Raw genomic sequence first — 8,870 nt, 5'->3', positions numbered from 1 at the left:
GTTTATTGGATGCATGCAATAACCATTATATCGTATGTTTTTTAAACTAGAATTATAAAAAAGATCAAATACCCCTTATAAGCATCAAATCTATGCAACCGATTTTGAAAAGCACTCGCACGTCTCTTGTATGCATTAGTGTGATAAATTTCATATAACCGATTAGTGTTATCTTTTGATGGCCAATGTGTATTTGCGAGTTTTATAACCAAGTTATAGGCCGATTACACAAGTTCTTCAAACCGGATGATTTGATAGGATATCTGTTGTGATGAAGGTCACCTAAGAAATAGAGATTCGAGGCATAGATGGGATCAAACATGCAACGTCTCAAAAACCATAACAAATTTAAACTTTTCAAAACAACCCATTACTAAAAAAAGTGTTTACAAAATTATTTTTTTCAAAATATTATTCAAATTAGAGTCTCCCAAGATCCATCAACATAAAAACCGAGGATGTATATGGTCATGCCTACGCCTTGCCACAGTCCACAGAAGTACCTGAAATAAAAACTAAAACTATAAGTCAACGCTTAGTGAGTTCCCCCAATACAAACAAGCATGTTGGGTCCAATCAGTCATCATACTAGAATACCTACCGGTCCACAGCCATCAGGTTGGATTACCCCTGGCTCAATCAGTTATCGATATGGAATGCCAATATATAACAGGTCCACTCAATCATCGAACTGGAATACCTATACACAATATGCCCATTTAGTCATCGGACCGGAATACCCTCGGGTCCACTCAGTCTTCGGACTAGAATACCCCCGTCTGTTGACTCACACATATAGCAGTAAAGTCTCAACCCAACACAATATATCGACATATAACAGATAAAAAAACATATTAAACAGACAAATAATGTGACAACCCGAAATTTCTATCTTGTACAAACCATTCAATTCAATCAAAGTCAGACTTGTTTCTGCTATCATTTAGCACTATTTAGAGTCTGTTTGAGTGTTCTAAGCATAGTACATTCAAGGATCGGGTGTTAGAAAGTATCTGCTTGAGCCCATTATGCCTTAATCAAGCTTTAAACCCCCTCATATGGAGTTTACGGCCACACCACCATGAGTTTACGGCCATAAATTCATGTGGGCCGTAAACTCATGCTATATGCATGAGATTCCATCACTTTTCCTCATTTATTTCATTTCAAGTCTAGAAAACCCAAATTCTCTCTCAAGTATCATAGGATCTTAATCTTGATCTTCCAAAAATGTAAGAATTCTTTCCTTTGATTTGTTGTTATATCTCTTTATCTAGTACAACCCTTTGATTTCATCCATGAAATCACCCCATTTTGATAGATCTTCAAGTGTTCTTCATTTCACCAAGAACACCAAGAACACACACTAGTGTTTTTGGACCTTAATCACCCTATCAAGCTTCTATATCGTAAGTACTATTTCCTTAGCTTGATATATACGTGAATCACATGATAAACAACTTGAAAACATCAAGAATTCAAGAACAAAAGGTGTTTACGGCCAAGACAATCTCCCTTGGCCGTAAACCCTAATTAGTGGTGTACTTGTGCCACAAATCCCTCCTAAGGCTTAGACATGAGAGTAGATCACTTCCTTCATGATTTTAAGTCCTTAACACACAAAATGGTACAAAATACAATGAGTTTACGGCCATAAAATCATTGGGCCGTAAACTCATGGGGGTATTACCATTTGGGCCGTAGACTCCTATGTGAGGCCCTACACCCCTTATATGCAACCCTATGTGGTTTAACACTTCATAACAAGTGTTTCCTAGTCCCTAAGGTTGTTCCATTTCAAGATTAGATGTTATAAATACTAATTAGATGCATATATGTATCATTATATGATAAATAGGATTCGTGTGTGTGCTCAAGTCTTCACTTGGCACTTAGCATCCTATACCACTCATTCATCCAAACCACTCACTACAGGTGAGTTCTACCCCTTAACTTATCTTTTAAATGATTTTAAATGCTTTTATAGGGGGTGGGGGAATACAAGTAGAAAACATACTAGTTATATAATCAATCACATGTGATTTATAACTGTGTTTCAAACAAAGGATTTCTTATACTTTGAATAAAACTGTCTTATCAAACAAACTACTTTTAAATCGTTTTATAAACTGACATCAAGTCATTAATATTTATTGTTAAACTCTTCAAATGTATTTCAAAACCTCTTTTTAAACTTATATATTGTTAAAAGCATGTCTGTATACGTATAGTTATATAAGTAATGTTTAAAGGACTTAGGACTGATAACTTGCTTTATTTCCTTTTCCTTGTTTGGATGTGGCCTTAGGGTATCAGTTATTTGTCCGAATGTCGTCTAAATATTAGCTATATATTATGTATACATATGTAGATTTAAAAGTACTATCAATCAGTTCAGTACCTTTGGGTAGCAAATGTATACCTTCATTTATTCAATTATAGAAATCACTAGTAAACTATAATAGGTATAGTTTAGGAGAATACTATCATAGACAAATACTATAACAGAGAATACTAGATAGAGAATACTATAACAGAGAATACTATAACAATGAATACTATACAGAGAATACTATATAGAGAATACTATTACTATAACGAGTATACTATAACAAAGTTCAAAGATAACATAATGTGAGATACTACTTCATGACACAACGACCATTTCGTTGTGTCATATTTTGTAACCAGAATCTCCTGGAGGGAGAGCGTGAGTTTGCGTATAGATCTATACTGGATTGACTATCCTACACCTTGTTGTTCGCTACAGTGGGACTTGCAAGTCTACGGGTGCCAAATGTCATTTCTTCCGACGTCTTACATCGTCGTGTTATAGTCGGTTTAGTATGGTAACAACCTCATCACATTTTACCTTATATAAGCCTTTTTGGTTTAAGATAGTTATTACTACAGTGATAACTACATATAATACTATACTACACACACAGTTTCCCATTGCATTCAAATTGTGATCTTCTCACATAAAGGGTAATGTAAAACTATATTTTGGTAATGATAGTCATATTTGGGAAAAACTTTCACTTTTACAAAGAAACAAACATGTGAAACAGTCGGGTCTTGGTAGAAGACTACTTTTTATACTAGTAGAAAATATAGGATTTTCTAGGAGTTTTCAAACATATACAAACATTTACAATGAACATTTACAAACACTTTCAGTAAACTTATACAAACATTGACACTAAATACTTATGAACTCACCGGCTTAAATGTTGATCTACGCTTTCAAAATATCTTGTATTCTCAGGTCATCAGTAGACAGGTACAGTCGACCAGGTTTTGAGAAGACGGAGCATGTTCAAGACTCGTATTTTATTTTGATTATTCATTTTTGGTGTCTTACTACTTTCAAAGAACACACTTGTATTAAATTATACTATTAATGCAATGGATGATGTTGTTGCTTGTTTACTACTTTGCATTTTTATGATACTGTACATGACGTCCTCCGCCCCCAAACGTTTCTGCCGTTCTGATTTTGGGATGTGACAAATAACCATGCAGACAGAAATCACACTTAGTCATACGGATCTACGGGTCTATGCATATCATCAGCTATCCTATAATCATATAGATCTACCCCATAATCATCATACCATCAATCAAGGAATAACATGATAACAATCCAGTTGGGCCGGCCTTGGTGCCATTGAACCATAAGTACAGTGAGGAAATTCACCTCACAGTCTGACGAATAGTTGATCAATACTCGGCTCCCAAATGTCGGCTCAACCTAAATTCTAAATGTCAAAACATTATCCCTTAATAATATTTTTTTCTAAAATATCCTTGGTCAAACCTGGTCAATGATCAAAAATCAAGTCAACACTTAGCTGAGTCAACCTAATTGAGCCAACCCGACCGAGTCTACTTAACCGAGTACGTTGGGCGTTCTCTTCTGTATGCGGGGCGTACTCGGTGGTTGACCATCTTACAAGGCGCTAAACCGCGTACGCGCATTGTACCGCTTGGTATGCCTAACGTACACATCAATTCATCCCTTTCTCTATTAAGAGCTTAATACTCCAAATCTTCACGTCCAAAGTCAGATCCAAGGCTAAAATACCATCTTGAGTCATAAAATTTCCAACTTTATGACTTTGCATGTCCATTAAGTGCTTAAAACATAAAATCCCATCAGCTTAATGCATTAAAATCTTCTATAGCATGGATGGAGTGAAACTAACCCTCAAGACCACATTTTTATGACTCAAGACCCCTCATAAGGTCTGAAAGGATGACTTATTGGGTCAACAACATGCCATGATCAAGAATCATCATATTTGGGACAAAAAGCGTCTTAAAAGAAGAAGTGTCTAGATCTATAAGATGGATTGATCAAGATGTGAATTTTATACTTCCTGGAGGTTGCTAACAAGAAGGTAATCTTAGATCCAAGATGCTTCTAAGCTCCATGCTCTTCTCACCACCATCTTCTTCTTCAAGAACACCTCCAATGGGCTCAAAAGGCACTCTTTCACTAAGGGTTTGTTTGGGGTCGTTTTTCACAAAGGGAGGTTGATGAAGGAAGGAGAAATGAGGTATAATGGTGTTTATAAATGAACCAAACCCATCTTGTAAGAAAAGATAAATCGCTAGGTGCATTCTAGTCGGTCGGGTAGCGCTTAGGAACTAATCGTAGATTAATCTAGACATTGTTGGAAACTTTAAAACACTGAAATAAACAAAGAAAACTAACTATGCTTTAATTTAAGAAATTTGAAATTAGAAGGAAAGTTGCATTAACGAAATTAATATCTATTTATTATTATATTTATTACAATTATTACATTTAAATACTATGTGAAATTTAATAAAATAAAAAAAATCATAAAATAACATGTGACAAAATAATTGAAAGTGTGATATGTGACATAATGTATCTGGATTTATTAAAATACATTAATTTAAATATTTTAAACGTAAACAAATCTACCTATTCTAATTCTAATAAAAGAATAACTTTTTTTTTGTTAATTTCTAAAAGCTTTGGGGAATGTTTTTTCCGCTCTCTTTATTTACATGCTTAATTACATTTATATATTTTTCATAATTTTTTAATGCAATTTAATTTATAATGTGAATCATATTGAAATAGACACTAATTATTAGTATTATAAAAATAAAATAAAAAATACATCTTTATCTCCACAATATAAGCACTTAATTAAACATTAAAAAAAGACTAATATTATATTTTCTTATCTTTTCATCATATAAAACAAAATAAATAATACATTTTATTTCCAAAAAATCAGACTTAATTAAATCATTTATTTACTTTAAACATGTATCAAATTGGTTGTTATTAGTGTATCCAGTTGTTTGCTACATAATATATATGGGTTAGGTAGGGGAGAATAGGGGCAAAGTAGGCAGCTGCACATGACCCAATTTGTTTTGGGGTCCATTTTTATTATATATATATATATATATATATATATATATATATATATATATATATATAACTTATAGTAGAGATAATGACCATTTTTTATGACTCGTGTGAGTATTTGATGATATTTATATCAACAGGACCGGTCGTGATCTTTTGGAAACGCAAAATGATTCAACGGAAGCCTCTACCCAGTATTCCAAAGTAGACCCCAAGTTCGAGCTCTGCAAAGCGGATAAACCTAGCCCCGAAGGGGATTTCCAGGTGAAATTCCCCCACACATGAGACATATTTGCAAGAGGCACACAAATTGTGCTTTACGGGGTTTGAAACCCTGACCTCAAACCCACATGGGGATGTAAACCCATTGCATCAAAACTAGTTGAGCTGGCCTTCACTTGTAGACCGACCCTGATAATATGTGAAACTATATATGTTTGTACGAGTAAGAACATTGTTTATAATTAACTTCAACCCAAACGCATATCTTTGCTTAACGGTGCAGGGGCACATTGGTCAATTTTATTAAAATTGAACCTCTGGTATAATAATATAGCAAAAATGGTTCCTGCCAATAGTGCACGAGCATTTCCATCAATATCTTCTTTTTTTTTTTTTTTTTTTTTTTTTTTTTTTTTTTTTTTACTTTTAACTAATTCCACGTTCGTTCCTATTGTTTAATAAGATAACATAAATGGTTCCTAACAATTCACAAAGGGACGTAATGGTCATAGTTCAAAAAACAAGTCTATTGTTTTTTCCTAACATATAAAGTAATATATTTCTATTTACGAATTGTTATTTGTAAATTATTCTATTGCATTACAGTTTCATAAATCCAAGCAAGATTACCATGATTCGTGACCTCGCTCTATCAAAAGATGAATACACGATTAAATTCTAAATAATCCGTCTCTTCGAATAGAAAACATGATCAAAACCAATCAAAGATGTCAAATTGGTATGTTTTACCATTATGGCATCTACAAAAAAGAATTAGTGCTTTAAATGTTAAGGGTTGCATCATTTCTGATAAAGAGTTATGGAAATTCTCTTGAATGGTTGTGTTGGTTAAGAAGCAACCATCTTTTGTATTTCAGTGCTTCTCCAACATAGTTAAGCGGTAACTCTCTCTCTCTCTCTCTCTCTGTGTGTGTGTGTGTGTGTGTGTGTGTGTGTGTGTGTGCAGTGGTTGCCATTGTTGGAAGAGCTTCTAGACCTTGTCAAGGGTTACATCGTTTATGATAAAGAGTTATGATGGTTCTCTTGAATGGTTGTGTTGGTTAAGAAGCAACCATCTTTTGTCTTTCAATGCTTCTCCAACACAGTTAAGAATTAGTTTTCTTTCTTTCTTTCTTTCTCTTTCTCTTTCTCTCCCCCCCCCCCCCTCTCTCTCTCTCTCTCTATATATATATATATATATATATATATATACACACACACACACACATACATATATATCCCTCTCTCAACAGTGGCTGCCATTGTTGGAAGAGCTTCTAGACCTTGATGCATAGATTCCATAAGATTATATATCTTGTTTTCATATATTCAAAAAAGTGTTTATTTTGGCGAAGAAATTTTTATAGACTTGTCATGCTGGAAGCAAAATTTATCTGGTTGGCTTTCTTTTCCTCTTTGCTTTTGTGTGATCTACGTTTTAGCTTTCAAATTTGGTTTTAATTTGATTATTGTTGGGAATTGCAAAACATGAAACATATAATGGGAAATGACACAAATGCTCTACAAGGTTTCTAAGGTTAGTCGATTCAGTCTCTAAAGTTTTTGTCGCGTTTTATGGGGGTATAAACTAGGATACGACCTACTATTTTAGTCCCTTTCAACATGTAATAGCTGGGTCACCATGCGACAGTGACCATTTAGACCAAAAAAACTCACATTATGCTCATTTAAAGCCAAAAAAATAAGTTTAGGGATCACATACTTATGCCACAAGATCGAAGTGATTTGAGATAATGAAGAAACTTAATAAATTGGTTAGCTTTTACTTCACATGAGTAGGTCATCAAGAAATACGGAGATGATTGGCAGCTACACAACCCCAGAAGCCACAAGACACGATACGATCCACAATGGAAGAATCCATAAGAACACCACCTTCGGAATATTCTCCCCTTAAATGCATAAAACAACTTGAATCGGGAAAATTCACCACATATAAAATGATGACTGATTTACCAATAGAGTGAGACAAAACTTCAGTTTTATCAATTATCTATTCACCAGTCCCTCGAAGCTTCTTCTCCACATCCTATTCCGTTCTCCCAATTGAATTCGACAAAATTGTATCAAACAACAATTTATCTTAGTCAGATTCATATTCACACTGGTGATTTGATTTCACAACACATAAGCACAAATTTCAAATTGGAAAATGGGAACCTAGAGGTTCATAATTTACATCGAATAAACAAAACTAACTACTGAATTTCACTTAATTAGATGAAAACACATGTCTGTTGATGTCAGGATCTTTCAAAATTCCTGCTCCAGTAGCTCATTCTATTTCTAAAACTGATGGTTTTGTCTCATTTTCTTGTTTTCTGGCTAGGATTGATGGCGGAGGTAATGGTGTAACATGGTTGATCCGTCAAACTTGGGGTTTAGCATTTGGATTGGTTTTATCAGAAAGAGAGGAGATAATGTGTGGCATAAGCATAAGCATCTGGATTGGTTAATTCCATTATCAGGTTTCTTCTTCTCCCAAATCACTCGATCTTGTGGCATACGCATTTGATCCTCGAATTTTTTTTTTTTTTGGCTTTATAGGGGCATAATGTGAGTTTTTCTAGTCTAAATGGTCACCGTCACATAGTGAACCGACTATTACAGGTTGAAAGAGACTAAAAAAGCAAGTTGTATCCTAGTTTATGCCCCCATAAAGCCCGACAAAAATTTTAAGGACTGAATCGACCAACCCTAAAAACTTTATAGGGCATTTGTGTCATTTCCCAAACATATTATCTTTGATTAATTAAGGTTCATCTTTCTGTTGTTGTCTTTTGTTTTGTTTTGTTTTGTGGATCTCGATTTCAATTAGGCCTGTTGAAAAAACCTAAAACTCGTTCTACCCACCCGACCCGTTCCGAATTCGGGTAGAACGGGTAACGGGTATGAACATTCGGGTAATAGGTTAAGCTGAAAATAATATAGGTTGGGTTTTAGGTATGAATATTTATTTTCGGGTATACCCGAATACCCGAATTCGTTTTTTTAAATAATACCAAATATACAATGCAGTCACATACGCACACTTCAAATAAAACAAAACCCTTCGTTTCCTTCTTATGAACGACGGCTCGACAGTCGATGCAAACTTGCAAAGGGAATACGACGCTGAAGCTGAAGTCCTGAACCGTCATCACAATTCTCAGTTTCTCACTATCGTACGGAATGGAATTAAAAAAGTATATAACATATTATAATGATTTGT

The 8,870-nt window shown here is 34.3% G+C and overlaps 1 pseudogene; it reads right to left on the bottom strand.

The window, feature by feature from the left end:
* Positions 1-7,426: 7,426 nt before the first annotated feature.
* Positions 7,427-8,102, bottom strand: LOC111901480 (probable NAD(P)H dehydrogenase subunit CRR3, chloroplastic; annotated as a pseudogene).
* Between the last annotated feature and the right edge of the window lie 768 nt (positions 8,103-8,870).

Source organism: Lactuca sativa, chromosome 2, assembly GCF_002870075.4.
Source record: "Lactuca sativa cultivar Salinas chromosome 2, Lsat_Salinas_v11, whole genome shotgun sequence".
NCBI lineage: Eukaryota > Viridiplantae > Streptophyta > Magnoliopsida > Asterales > Asteraceae > Lactuca > Lactuca sativa.
Note: the sequence above shows the minus strand (reverse complement) of the source record. Positions and strands in the feature narration are given on the sequence as shown.